Genomic DNA, 15,514 nt, shown 5'->3' with positions numbered 1-15,514 from the left:
ATATGAAATACCATGCTCATTTGTCAAGCTAGGTACACAGACATCCTCCTGGCAGGCTAAGAGAGAAGAGCATAAAGCATCTTCTCAGCTCTGCAAAATTTTCTCCTTTGCTTTTCAGAAGTCATGCAGAACTGAGCATTTGCTTGTAATTCAAGGCAGGTATTGCTTGCTGCCTCAAGTCTTCTAATCACCCTTAGTATTTATCTGTCAGTTTCCCAAAACCATACCTTTCTATTATCATGCATCCCTTTTGTGACAGCTAATTCTTATCTTACTGATAAAACATTTCATCAGATGTACTGCTAGAGGAAAAGCAAAGTTGCTTGGAATAGAAGCAAGATGCCAACACCATTCATATTCAAAGCAAAACTGTCTCTAACAAGTCAGTCTTTTTCCTTTACAATGAACATGTGAGAATTCCTGGAAATTTCTGAATTACTTTTTTTTTTTTTTTTCGCTAACCTGCAATAATACATATGAAACATAATAGTGATCAGAATGCACTGAAGTACACCTTAGTATATATGAACTCTGAGGACAGATTATAAATAGAGCGTGGGTTCTATTAATTGTATGAATAAAACTGCAGGACAAATAGAAGTTTTTAAAATCCTTGCAACAGAAAACTACCTGTTCGGTAGCTGCGAACAGCTATATGTCAGTCGTCACAGAAGTAGATATGCCCATGTCAAATAAGTGAGTACGTCTTAGCAGCAGTCATCAGGGACTTAGTGCTAGCATGTGATAATAGTTTTGAATCTATAAACAACCCACATTGGCTTCTTGTCTCTTGTCACCTGGACTAAAATTTATGCAGCTCTTTAGGAAGATGCTTTTTATAATGTTTTTAGAATTTCACTTGCAATTATAGAACAAATAGAGCACTGACAAGATTAAGCTACATATCCCCCCATATGTAGTAGAAACAGTCATCATGAGATATATGCTCATGAATATTATGTGCACTTCAAAAGAAATCCCCTGCATGCATAAGCAATGACTCTTAGTAAACAGAAGCTGTTTGCTTGAACTGGTCCAGTTAGGATTACATGCTTCCATGAAGGCTCATATTTTTAAATACTCTCCCAAGACCATCCATTGAAGAAACAAAAGGAGAGAAAGAAGGCTTAAAAAAAAAAAAAAAAGAGGATTGACATTTTTACTGCATAGAAATACTGTAAGATTTTGCTTCAATTAATAGCTTAATTGACTATAATGACATATCCGACATCTGCAATTTCTCTCTCATTGTGAGATTGAAAAATAGACGATTAGGGTAATTTCATTCAGCCTGTAATGCAATTGGATAGAGTATTAAGCTTTCTTTGTCCTGGAGTATCTGGTACAATGCTGAATATATAGGCAGGATTCACACTAATGTTTAAAAATCAACATGATGCTTCAGGTTCATGCACAATACATTCAGTAAAGCTCACTCAATGTACAAAGGAACTGCTTCAAATAATGTACCTGCCTAAATGATTTTTCCAAGGTATTGTAAGTACAGAAAACATGTACAAAAAACAATCTCCAGTTATCTTCTCAGTCCACATGCAATTCCATATAACTTTTATAGGGACATAATAAAGAATAATTGTGAAAGAACTACAGTGCAATTCTTAGGATAATCTGGTCTTTAGAATTTGATGAGTAAATGACTTAATGATCAAAAGATAATTCATACAGTATTATCTATTTCTCAGATGTTAATACAAAGCAAATTGCAGCGCAAGCTTTTTAAACATGAAGCAATACAAAATGAATCTGAGCATAATAATCACTTTTAAAAGTTTTCAAGTTTTATTTTTCAAATACAGTTTGTTTTTTCACTGATAGAACCAACAACTTATTTACACGTAGGGAAAAAGGTAGAGTATACAGGGTTGTCTTACCTAGTAAAGTCAGTTTTGAATGTTGCCACAGTTTATGTACACACCATTCAGTGTCAAAGATAGAAGATAAAGCTCATGGTAACAGGTAAAAGAAACTCATATGGGATAATACCAAATCAACTGTGAGAAAACATCTCTCTCAATTTGTATACTTGATGTGGTATTAAACCATAGGTTAACCCATTTAAACAGACTTGTAGACTGCTTCAGCATTTTTAGGATGTAATTTTCTTGGCAAATTTCTTTTAAAATCTCTTTCTAGAACTGTGTATTCCACTGCACTCACAGAAATGGAAGATGAGGGTGATTGAGAGATACAGGTGGGGTATGTAGGGTCGATCCTTAACACCTAGCTATATAAGAAAAGCAACAAATTCTGCCACCAGTGTTTCTGTACCCATACAATTTGAAAGAGTCATTTCAGTGGAACATCAGGATTAACAAAATGGTGAATACTAAACTACATAAAAAGCTTTGGGAAGCACCTTCACATAGTTATATGCTATAATTGAGGATGAATACTGACTTATACTAGATTTGACTGCTGAATATCCCAGTCCCTTTCGAAAAAAATGTTTGTATTTATTAGAAATAATTTGATTTTGTTTTGATTTCTGCATTGCAGAGCAAATACAATACATTATCAGAACAAAAGATTTTGATCAGTCACAAACATGTTCTTGAATTTTCCTTTGCAGAGAATTTGAAAAAGCCAGCTTTTCATTCTGATTCAGAGTGAAGCAACATGTCAAAACCTCTGTGTGTTTTAGGAAACATGTCCAACTTTTGTAGATTTCTACTCAATATTAATAAAAATTGTATTTTAGTCACAGCCTTATATAAGCCATCCCAAAATATTCTCTTCAAATGGGTCTGATCATGGTTTTCTGTTTGCTGTAGTGAAAGCCACACATAATTTGGCTTGTAGATAAAGTGAACACTTGTTCATGTCCACTGAATGTATAATTACGTAGCTGTTTCTTTTGATAATTAAGATCAATGTGCCTATCATTCAAAGAATACAAATTGGTTGGTATTATGCCATGAATATTTCTGCGCACATGTCAAATTGTCTAGAATTTACATAGAAACAAAAGAAAAAGTTGTGAGAACAGGGATTTGAACCATCCAAATTACTGTCTTAAAATAAATAAATAAATAAATAAATAAATAAAATCTGCACTACTTTATCACAGCCTTTCCTTCAAAAAATTGAATTTAAATGCAAATACCTATTTGTGTGTAGTCTGTATAATTAAGATTTTAGTATATTATACAACCATTATGATTGATGGCTCACCTTTCAGAGAGACTGACATGAGATAGACTGAAGAAGTAGGGAATACCTTACCCTTATTACAGATTTAATATTTTCTTTATTTGACAGGCAGAACACCTTACATGATCTAATTAACCTGATCTGATAACACTCTTGGGTTACACACTTAACTGTCTGAGGCTAATCAAACACTGTTGGTAGTTGGGATGTCCTGTTCCTTCCTGCTGTCAGAGTTCTTCTGTATGCCACCAGTGGAGACTTCTTCTTAAGACGCGGAAGACTTGTTGCCCTCCACCTGAAGGAAGCAGTAAGGTAAGTCAGTGAAAATTAAACATACAGCCTGATACAGTATGCTTCATTTTCTGGATAGAGGGGTATCTGAACTACCTGCCAAAAAAAAAAAAATGCATAGAAGCTAGTGTGAAAACACTCAAATCCTATGCACTGAAACACAACACTAACGTCTATCCAAATATGCATCTACAGGGCAGGTTATATTCCCTATAATCAAAACGTGAAAAGACCTGAATAACAATTGGTTTAGATAGATCAGAAAAGAAGAGAAAAACAAGAGTCCTGAAATTTTTGGAGAAGATTTTTGGAGAACTACTTTGAACAATATTTAAATCCTTTTGAGTCTTAGAATCCAATTCAGAAGAAATGAGTTGAGCACCCATTCAGTAGATATTTCATATAATAATGCTAGGAATTCTAAAAGTAGGCTACAAAAATCAATTCATTATTTTGGGATTCCAAATTAGTGGAGAGATGTCTGGAGAGAATAAGAAATGAGTATATTTCGAGCACAGAGGATGAGAAAGGATGTAAATAGGAGATAACCAAGAAAAAGAGAAGACGAGATAAACTGCTTTAAATCTTTACATTCCAATTAGCACACATACACACACAAAAGATTTTATAGTATTTTGCCTGATTAATGTAAAAATAATTTTCTAGTCCAAGCAGTTTAAACTTAATTAGATTTTACTAAAGAAATTATTTATCTTGTTTAATCAATATGGAAAGTGGGAATAATTTTTTTAATGAGAAGATGTTGTTAAAATTATTTAATAGACGGACAGACACCTGAAATGTATATTTAAGCATGCTCTGTCGGGGAAAATCAGGCTACACCAAAGGAAGAGGACCATTCCATATGTGTTTCCTTTAGATCTTGGCTATACTATAAATTGGTTTCAACATAGCTGCGCCCTTTCTTGGTTGCAAAGTATTTTAATTTTTACAACAGTGAAACTCCGCTGAGGAAAACTAGCTCCCATGCAAAGCAGAAATGCCACATACAGATAACCCGAGTAAGTTCTGAACAACCTGTTTCTGCCTGTGTGGTTCAGCTCAGCACTGTCCAAAACCACAAGCTCAAATCCTGATGGATACTTAGCTCAGTCCTACCTATGTCCCAGAGGGAATAACCTTATAGAAAAAAAAAAAAAAAAAAAGGGCCAGAATGAATGAGGTACAGGAGTCATTCTTGTTTAGAAGAAAGGTTGGCTGATACTAAAAAATGTCAGAGGCCATTAAAAGTATTTGCTTTAAGATATTGTTTCTGCTGACCTTCTGACATATGTCTTGACAGAACATTATCTCACACTGCCTACTTGTAGTTTTAGAGGAAGCTGTCACTGAAGCTACTGCAATAGCTCACTCATTTATTTGGTAATTCTTAGTAAAAGCTCAGTATCTCAAAGATGTTCTGCATAGCCCCCATTCACCAGCTATTATAACATTGAACAAAAGTGTCAATTTTCATTGAGAATCCCAGTAATTTATTTTTTGTTATGCTTATCTTTCAGATGAATGCCACTGTGTCCTAGCTGACAAGAGCATTAATGTACTTGGTATTCATGATATGCTAAAAGTTTTCCTGTCTCATATGTTCAGATGTGCTGTTATTATCGCAGTTTTAAAGTTAACATTTTTGTCTAATGACTGTAGTTTTTACACTTTCATTCATTTATGCTTCACATTTACTACATTGCTGGATTATTGTCATTATTTTTTGGTTCATTTCTCCAGTAAGACCTTGTACTAAAGAAAAGGGTGAGGTTTGTTCAGACACATCCTTCTTAAAATATCCATTTGATTGCTGATCAAACAAGGTAGTGGTTTTTCTTTCCACTCTTTGTGTTTAATGGGCTTGGTTTGCCCTTTCTTGTTGCTCTTCAAAGATATTTAAACAGGAAACGAGAAAAGTGTCCTTTCTTCCCTCTTCCAGTTCTTTATGAGGTGGATAGCATTTATTTTCTCAAGTGCATGTTTTAACCTTGATTTTTACTTTACAATATGGGATAGAAATAGGACCTTCTTCACAGAGAACCAATTCTAGCCATTTAGACTGTGAAACACGCCCAATTTTTAATGACAACAAGTGAAAATTTTGTAGTGGAAAACAAAGCTCCTTCCCTGGCTATTTAGGGAGTTGAAGCTGAAAGGTAAAAATTGGCAAGGAAATTAAAAAATGAGCCAGTGCTACAGCATTTTATGAAGTTAAGCTTCTCATGTTTACAAGAACAATTCTACAATTTCATGTATTCCAAGAAATATATTTATAACTGTTATTTGAAAACATTTCTTTGTTTCATTTCTGCAATGCCCCTGCCATGGGCAGGGACACCTGCCAGCAGCCCAGGCTGCCCCCAGCCCCATCCAGCCTGGCCTTGGGCACTGCCAGGGATGGGGCAGCCACAGCTCCTCTGGGCAGCCTGGGCCTGGGCCTCACCACCCTCTGAGGGAAGAATTTCTTCCTCACATCTAATCTAAATCTCCCCTCTTTTAAAGCCATTACCCCTTGTCCTATCCCTACACCCCCTGACACAGAGTCCTTTCCCAGCCCCCTTTAGGCACTGGCAGGCCGCTGTGAGGTCTCCCTGGGGCCTTCTCTTCTCCAGGCTGAACAACCCCAACTCCCTCAGCCTGGCTCCATAGCAGAGAGGTGCTCCAGCCCCTTGGTCATCCTCGTGGCCTCCTCTGGGCCCTCTCTAACAGGTCCCTGTCCTCCTTGTGCTGGGGGCCCCAGGGCTGAGCAGAGGGCTCCAGGTGGGGTCTGACGAGAGCAGAGCAGAGGAGGAGAATCACCTCCGTCGCCCTGCTGGTCATGTTATATGACTAGCATTTCCAGACTCCTTTATAACATATATTCACAGAATCACAGGTTTGATGTGGAAAAAGACCTCAGGAGCTCATCTGGTTCCAGCCCTGCTCCAGCAGGGCCACCCAGAGCAGGGTGCCCAGGCCCACGTCCAGGTGATTTTTGAAGATCCCCCAGGAGGAGACCCCACAGCCTCTGGGCAGCCTGTGCCAGTGCTCAGCCACCCGCACAGCACAGAAGTGCTGCCTGGTGCTCAGGAGGAGCCACACGTGTTCCAGTTTGTGCCCACTGCCTCTTGTCCTGGTACTGGGCACCACTAACAAGAGCCTGGCTCTGTCCTCTTTGCACCCTCCCTTCAGGTGTTTATACATGTCTTTGACTGACATACCTTGCCTTAAGGGCGTGTTGCTGGATCGTGCTCAACTTCATGTTCACTAGGGCTCACAATCCTTTTCTGCCAGCTCTTCTCCAGCTGGGAGGTCCCCAGCATGTCCAGGTGTCTGAAGTTGTTCCTTCTCAGGTGCAGGACTTCTCCTTGCACTTCTCCTTGTTGACCCACTGGTGTATCTGCCACTACTCTGAGTTTTTTTATCAACAGACTTGCTGAGAGTGCACTCTGCCCATCATTCAAATCATTAATGAAGATGGTAATTCCATGCATGTCAAATTTCATGCATGTGGAGAAGCATGGAATTAGACCTGTTCTGACAATAAGGTTTAAAAATGCAATCTCGCATGGCTAACAATAAATGGCTATTTTGACATTTGAGTCTGTGGTTAAAACAATTTTTTTGTATCATACGTATTTGTAAAATAATGTCAGCTTACTGTGGTCTTCCTTTAGACAGCCCAGTGCATCTCTGAGTGATGGAGAATGAACACATGACTTTCCCCCTCCAAATCTGTATTATGTGCAAGAGACTTCAGGAAGTCTTCCATCCGTATGAAAGCTATGCATTATGAGCTCTAGTACTTGAAAGCTACATAAGTAGAGGTTCCACAGGAGAAGGTAAACTCTGTCCTACTGCTATTTCCTTTGATCCAGTTTCTATTTAGATATATCAAAACTTAGAGGGAAGAATCAGCTGTCATCATAAGAACCAGGCACTTCTCTTTTAAACTTAGAACTTTATCTTTTTACTTTTAAGTGCTAATGCCAGATAAGGAGGGGAATACGTAGCTATTTGCTGAAGGAGGACTAAAATTAGTATTTACGTATATGAGGATTTGGGAAGGAATGAGAAAGACAAACACATGGATGAGGGAAAAAGTCTCATATTCAGATTTGTCACATTCCTAGTCAATGTAATTGCTAAGAGTTAACAAAGACACTAAATGCTGGACAAACAAGCTTGTTACCAGTGCATTGTGACTTAGCTTGCATGCAACAGTTCATATCCATTGGCACATTGCATCTCACTTCCATTCTGATCCCTGGGCAGTCCTATCTTTTGTCCTTTAGTCCCCCTGTTGACAGGATGTACTGAAAAACAGATTCTGCCAGAAGGACATGACTGTAGGGTTCTGTTCTCCCACTCCTATGGTGGCCATTTGAGAAATGGGAATGTATATTGTACATTTTTTTTTGACAATAGTAAGCGACATTTCACTTATTACACTTAGTAAGGTCCCGAGTGTAAGCGTAGTGAAGTGTCATGTGACACTTGATATCCTTCCCCCCCATACAGAAATAACCACTTCCTTTTGAAAAGTAATTCAGAGTATCTGAGTCATTAAGGGTCTGTCTCAGAATATGATTTCCATCACGTTGCTGTTTTTGTGGTTTGCTTATCATGTGAATTATCTACATCAGTCTTTTTGTCTGTTTCACATTTCACATTTCTCTCTTTTCACCCTTGCCGTCTCTAGGGAAAATAAAAACATAAAATTTGAAGCAAAGGTCATTTTAGATTTCTGTTCATTTGTTTTCAGTATCGTTATCTGAGTTACAAGAGTTACATTAGCGATGAGATTGGCACTTTCTGTCAGTTGGCACTGATTGGCCCTGGTTTGACAGGGTGAGACTGTTGCCTGTAGCAATAATAAAAGTAACCTTAAAAAAGCCAAGAAACCTGTTGAGTAAATCACGTAGGGTAAATTCATGTTTAACTACTGCTGCAGTGCTACTAATACTAAAAGGAACTGATAACAATAGGGAAGGGTTGCACTGAACTTCTCATTTCCTCCAGTGTCCCTTCTCTTGTAGCATATTCAGTGTCTTAGCTATTTTAGCTGACTTTTCATATTGAAAGCTGTCTCTGTCTTTTTATATGAAAGGCCCACAATGTAGTTCAACAAACAGGTAATTCAGACTTTGAGTCCCCTCTCTGTATAACTTGCCATCCCGCCTTCCATTTAGATATATAATTTCCTCTTCTAGGAAAGTGTTTCAAGCTTTCTTACCATCAACTGCTTAACATCTGATTCTTATCTTCTCTTTTACTTAAACTTTTGCCAGTCTTCCAGTAAAGAAAAGTTAAAGTTGCTTCCTTTCCCTTTGTTATTACACTCCTTTCTGAGTTCGTGCGGATATACTGCTGTAGTTTCTGTGCAAGATAATGTTACATGAGGAGATGTTTGAAAGCATAAAAGGGCAGGTAGTTATTATATTAAATGTTGTAGCCTACAAAGAAAAGAGGTGTGAGTTGAGACTCAGCTGGGAGTTATACATCCCATGAAACTTTACTCATCCAACAGTTCTGGGATGGGCATTCTGCAACTGAGCCTCGAGACTTCAGTCATGATCAAGAAGATGGATTGGTTACAGTTTTTAGATGTAAAAAAAATCTTTCAGACTTTGGGGGTTTCCAAACATATAGTTCTTACTTAAGAACAGTTGTACTTTAAACTTGTAGCTTTTATATATATATATATGTTTAAAAGCTTTTTGTGGCAGATAGTAATTAATATTCTACCTGACTTTGCATATGTTCTTTGGTAATTAAATTCAAAGGAGGAGGAAAGAAAGGAAATGCAGTATTCAGTTTCTGAAGTAACTATTTTAAAAGACTCCAGAAGGCAGAGGACTCTGTGACACTATTAAACACTGAAATGATAATTTCATTTCATTGTGAAAAATTTATAATTTATAATTTATTTGATCTACACTCAAGGCAAAGCCTCATTAATAAATTATTGTACATTCACTGCTTCAAATCTTGTTTTCTTCACTTCAGAGATACTACAACATCCAATAACACAAGGTGTTAAGCTTACAGTCTGTGTGTTCTTACACACTACAAAATCTGCAGAATTGTGAAAGGAATAGACTGTCCATTTCCTACTAGCATTGTTTAGAGTACTTATTACCTCATTCTTACTACTATTTTCTTGCAACTGAAGGCTGCTTGGATCACTGAAGTGATCGTTAAACCACTTAACAATGACAAAGTCCACTGCTGGAAAGCTGTGGAAATGATTTTCTCCAGAACTGATTCCAGAACAATCCAGAAGAGTTCAATAGAACAGCTTCTTTCTCTGTGAGACTTATTTTGAATATTGAACTTGGTTTTCGTCTTCATTTAGGATTTTTGTTTTGTTTTGTTTTGTTTGGATGGTGGGTGGAGGGTGTCAAGTCTCAAATGAAGAGTAGACCAGAACAAGCCATGAAAGCACAAAGAACTGATACATCTGATGCATACTGAAAGCATATTAAAACGTCTGTGTATGGCATTCAGAGAGAAGACAAACATTAGCTTGAATAGTATTTGATTGTACTGGTTAAAATTTATCTCTGTAGTAACTCCCTGATGTTAAAAGAGTCCTTTTTTTTTTTTTATCCTTTTTTTTTCCTTTTTTTTTTAGCCAAAAGAGCATTATTTTTACATTTTAGTAAATATAAAAATATGATTAATTTAATGTAAGTCTGAAATTTTATATCAACATAAATCAAGGCATCTATATTTAGCCTTCCCAACAAAGCTAATTCATTAGTAGGTCCAAATATGTCCAAGCCACATAAGCAAAACTAATTCTTGTGTAGATGTTTTCTTCAAGTTTATTTAACTGTTCCCTCTCTTGCCAGGTCAGGCAATCTTGACCTGTCAGATGGAGATTTATAACAGTTATATGCACCTGTTTTTTTTTTGTTTTTGTTATTGTTTTGCTTTGGTGTGGGTTTTGTTTATTTTTTTGCCTTGCTTATGTTGTCGTTGGTGGGTTTTTGTGTGTGTGTTTTTCTGGAGGGGGTTGGGTTGAGTTTTTGGAATTATCTACTAATCTGAGATTTTCTGCTACAACTACTGAGTTAGATCTTAAAGAACTATATCTCAGTTTAATCAGCTTTTATATTTTTTTCTTTTTGAAACTGAGAAAACAATAAAGGAACATGAAAAATAAAGCTCTTTCTGACACTTGAGACAGTTGAAATGGAGTTACTTTTACCGTTTTACTTTTATTAAACAATCCAGAAGTTTTGCTGTTTTCCATTGAATTATTCAAGGGCTCAGTACCTAACTGTGAACTAAAATCATTTAAATATATTTGTTTCTTTCTAGTCTTTCTCTTGACCACAACAAGATATGCAGATTGAGTTTTGCATTCACTGCAGTGACAAACAACTGTGCTTTATCGGCCTTGCTTTTCAGTAGTTAGGACTAGTTTCATATTTTACCAAATCAAAAGGACAGTTGAGATATCTTTGATTCTGTAGAGAACCTGGACATACTAAGTATCTGAATATGATCGAGAGAATGTCTTGACTGCAATCACTTGTAAATGGGTTTAGCGGTGAGTAGAGATACTGATCTCTACTACTGAGATTTAAGCTCTCCATATCATCACTTAGCTAAACACAAACATCCCTTATTTCTCATGTCCTTCAGTGACAGTATCTTCTTGTTTCAGATAAAAGGAAGCTTTGCTGCTTTTATTCAAACCCTACAGAAATTAAAGATTGCCAGAAAATAAGCTGTAGTTCATGGACTTTACCAGATAAATGTTTAAGCCTTGCTCTGTGTGGTATAAATTATACCACCTATCATGTCAAGCATGGACAAACATCTGAGATTCCATCTGATGTCTTCCTGCACCTTACCGATTACTAACAGCTCATTTGAAGCTTCAGTTCAGACTTGACATATGGAACAGAAATATTTTACTGACTCAAATGTTCAAGCTTTTATAATCAGCAAACATTAGTATCTCCTGGGCAACTAGTTCATGTGTTTTGAATCCATAGTTGAAAACAGTAAAGCAATTGTTATGTTCCCAGGCTACACGAGAACAGGACAGTAACAGGTATTTTTACTATTTTCCTTTCTGCAAACATAATATTTTGCATCTGTAGTGTATTCAGATATAATGATGCTTTAAACACAGAAAGGCTGGTAGAACAGGTTATTATTTGAAAATACATCAGGCACATAGATCCCAGTTCTTATTAATATCACTTGTTCTGTTTTCATTTTTAGTTCTTCTAAAAGGATGTGCACCCGTGGGGAAAAAATATGTGTTTCTTAACTAAGCCTAACAATTGAGGTAATAAACAAACTCTCTCACAGACCATTAGGTACATGGCTAAATAATGCCCAGTATTTAAATGCTATGTAAGGATCAAGGTAGATCTGAGAGAAATGAATACTCATAACTAAGAATATTGGCTGAAAGAAGGCAAAGATTGCGACAGTCCTGTAGTTAATATGTTATTTGAAGAGATTTCCCTAGCAGACGGACTAAGAATTTTTTTTTTTTTTAAACTTGAAATATTGGAGCTGCTGCACTGTATTTTGTTTGTTTGCTTTCTCATAGCTCTTTGTATAGCATCATAACTGCATTGTATGTGAAGATGTACTTCTCCATTGTATTCCTTCCTATCCTCCTGTTTTATGCATCATAATCAACATAAAGGGAGTACATAACAACACTGCTACTTGAAGCCAAATGAAGTAACATGGTTAATGTTAATAAAGGCCATTATCTCTGTAGACAGAAGATCTCAATATGTTCTCTCTTATCTACTTTATGACCTTCTTTCAGTCAGTTCATTCCATTGCAACACTTTGAACTCTTCAAGCCTCAGATTTTCCCTCTGTCTCTTGATTATTTGGACTGAATTTCTTCTGGGTGGGGCTGGTTCTCTTGCTGTTCTTGCGCAGTATGTCATGCAATGCAGATTGACCTCAGTTTTGTCAAAATGTAAGATAACAATCGTACCACTTTCTCTCTCATTTGAAGGTGGTTCATCCTGGTGGAAAACTATTTGCTGTGCAAGCATCCTCCATTGTTTGGCACGGATTTGGCAACCACAGTACCAGTCAAGCTCTGGTTATGGTTGTTCATCCTTTTCCACTTTGTAACAGTATTCTCTTATCTGGCATCCAATTACACTAGTATCTGTATTCTGACATTTTCTATGTATATATAATGATAATATTTAATCTTTGCTTCAGAGAGCATGCTTACATACAAAAATTACGACAGTAAGGCATGTGTGAGGGATGGGAATTCTGATGTAGCATATTGGATGAATAAAACCTTGACACTGACTACAAGTAATTTATGGAAAATTTATTCTGTCCACTCTGAATCAAATAATTCTGCATGTCTTCTTGCATTATTTGAACTGATGATGTCCTTTTAAATCTTTCACCATACATTTGTACACTAGGGTTTCAGTGACTTAAAATGTGTAAATAGAAGTAGCTGCATAAAGGACGTCATAGAAACATCATCCATGAGAACTTTGCTGCTTAAAAATGAAGTATGCTAAGAACAGAGATTTTTCTGTTATTAATGAAATGGATTGCTTCTGATAAATGCAAATAGACAAGAGTGATAACAAAGTCATGAATTAAATAGTTGCTTAAAAGTAAGAGTCACATAGCACTGCTGCACATGACACCTTTCCACTGCAGTTTATTCACTTCAGAATTAAAAGAGGATAATCCCTGTTTTGAAGAGAACAAATGGTTCTGGAAAAGTTGCCTTATTCTTGTAATACATAAAGTGACATCATGCGCATAGTGCTTTAGATTTCAGATATTTTCTTCCAAAAATAAGTGGTTTTTTGTTTGTTTGTTTGTTTGTTGTTTTGTTTTGTTTTTCTGGCAGTGTTGTAAGACAACCTGGTGTACTCAGAAATTGTTGTCAGGTTTAATTTGTAAAGGATAGACAGGTGGATCATAACAAGCTTATTTCAGATGAATACATGGTCATGATCATAATTGTTTGCTGTTATTCACATAAAATCTCTGTGGGTGATAATGCCCTAATGAATAGAAAGAAGCAATAAGAAGAAGTTAAAACTGTCTTTTTAGTGATCATGGCACCAATCTGAGGAGTCTGTCATCTTACCTGGTTTTCAAGTAACGCTTTTGAAGACAGGTGAGGACAAATACCATTCTTCTGATAGGATTGACTGAACTGGCTGATGTACAATAATGTGGGAAATCAGAAGGTAAATGGGATACCAGCTTGAAGGTTACATATGTCTACAAGAAACCAAAACATGAGCTTTGTCATAATTGCATTGCCAACAACTGCTAAAATGTAGATTACTAGATTCAAATGAAAGGAATTCCCTGAATATATTGTGCCATCAACATCTATTAATTGGGCTCAATGATAATTTGTGATACATGTATGTATATGTACATATACATTTCGGTGCATATCTACATGTACACGTATATATATTATGTGTGTCTCTATATATGTACACAAACATACAGGATTCATCTTATTTAGCCATGGCTGTTTATCACAGATATCCTGTCCACTGCAGGTGAGTGAACTATTTATAATCAATGGAAACACATAAGGACCTCCAGTAGGCATTTTAGTTTGTAACAAGGCTGATGTCAAAGAGATACCCCCTTGGGGGGTATCCCCTGACAATGCAGGGCACCCATCCTAGTTTAAGCATTCAACTTCTGACCAGCCTAAACAAGGAGAAGTGAATCTCACCCACTGTCCCCCACAATTCGAGCTAGCCTGTCCTTACGGTTAAAAAAATACATGTTTTTTTAACTGTGATTCTACCTTCCAATTTCAAGACATAATATCTTGTTATACCATTGTGTGCTATGTGGAAGAGCTATCTCTTACTAATTTTTGGTTCAAATCAATAGATTATGGTGAAAGGCTCACTTGGGTAAATTAAATGGATTACAGTCCTGTAAAGAACCACATGACTTTTGTTCAAGGTTTCATCTCTTTCTGATACCACACACTATGCCAGTGCCTGCAGCAACAAACAAAATGTTACCATAACCTTCCAGCCTGTATTTTCTTGCTTAAACACCCAGGAATCACAACATATTTTTGATTTTATAGCAACGTGCTGGAAAGTACTATTTGGATTGTTTATCCCTCATGACCAGCAAGTCTTCCTGATGAACACTGGGAATTGCCTCTCCCAACAATAGCTGCTACTGTGCTACCTACAATGGTAAAATCGGGCTGTCTGGGTCAGGAGGGTGTCAGGTAGGAGGCTTATCTGCCACCCACCGATTTATGTGGTAACAACTTAGCCTTCTGTGGCAAATACGGGAAGGTTGTTTGGCTTTTGCTGAAAGCAGGGGGAAGCATGCCTGTAAGTTCGCCTGCTTTCATGTGAGGGTTAGGGTATGCCTTTTGTATATTAAGAGGAAGAAGAAACTGCCTGACACATGGATATGGCTATAGTGATTACCAAACTTGAATCCCCCTGCTGGATATCATCAGAAGAGACAGAGTTCATGTTCAAGGAACAAAATCTAAAGCTTGAAAGGTTTCTGTTTGATACAGTATAAGTTTTTATTTATGAGAGTCATGCTATTTTTCAGTGACTTTAAGAAATACCTTATTTTTCTTCACACTGTTGTCCATTTTATTGGTAACGTGTTGGTCCTGTACCCAATAGTGAAATGTTAAAATTCACATCTTATTTGCACCAGCTTTACAGTATCTCATAAGAATATTCACAGTTATTTGTGATACTCACCATACTGGTAGCAACCAGGTTTTCAGCTGGTAGAGCTACATGTTAGAATTACGCTTTCACTGATGTAGTGAAAAATGTTTTATCTCATTCACCAAAGACCATATGAAATTGGTGTTAAAAAATGGGATCTGTCATTAAATCCAATCCGGATTTATTTATTTATTTTTCTTCCAGAGGAACTAGACTGCTTATTGACTTAATGTTTTGATGATAGAAAAACAGAAAGCAACTTTTCTTTTAACCCAAGTATATTTTAGAATTTTCTAGCTGCAACAAAATGCTTAACAGTAAGCAATACAATACAAATATACAAG

General features: G+C 36.7%; 1 long non-coding RNA gene across 1 annotated transcript in view; it reads right to left on the bottom strand.

The window, feature by feature from the left end:
* Positions 1–1,840: 1,840 nt before the first annotated feature.
* LOC308186064 overlaps positions 1,841–15,514 on the bottom strand; it is a 28,278-nt gene continuing 14,604 nt past the window's right edge. The window contains exons 3-4 of the long non-coding RNA XR_013943890.1: positions 13,571–13,707; positions 1,841–3,466 (exon numbers count right to left, since the gene is read on the bottom strand). This is a non-coding gene — a long non-coding RNA (uncharacterized lncRNA). The remainder of the gene's footprint in view (positions 3,467–13,570; positions 13,708–15,514) is intronic.

The sequence above is a fragment of the Anser brachyrhynchus genome (assembly GCF_964034855.1).
Source record: "Anser brachyrhynchus genome assembly, chromosome: Z".
Classification (NCBI taxonomy): domain Eukaryota; kingdom Metazoa; phylum Chordata; class Aves; order Anseriformes; family Anatidae; genus Anser; species Anser brachyrhynchus.
The sequence above is the reverse complement of the archived record's forward strand: the minus strand, read 5'-3'. Positions and strand labels throughout refer to the sequence as shown.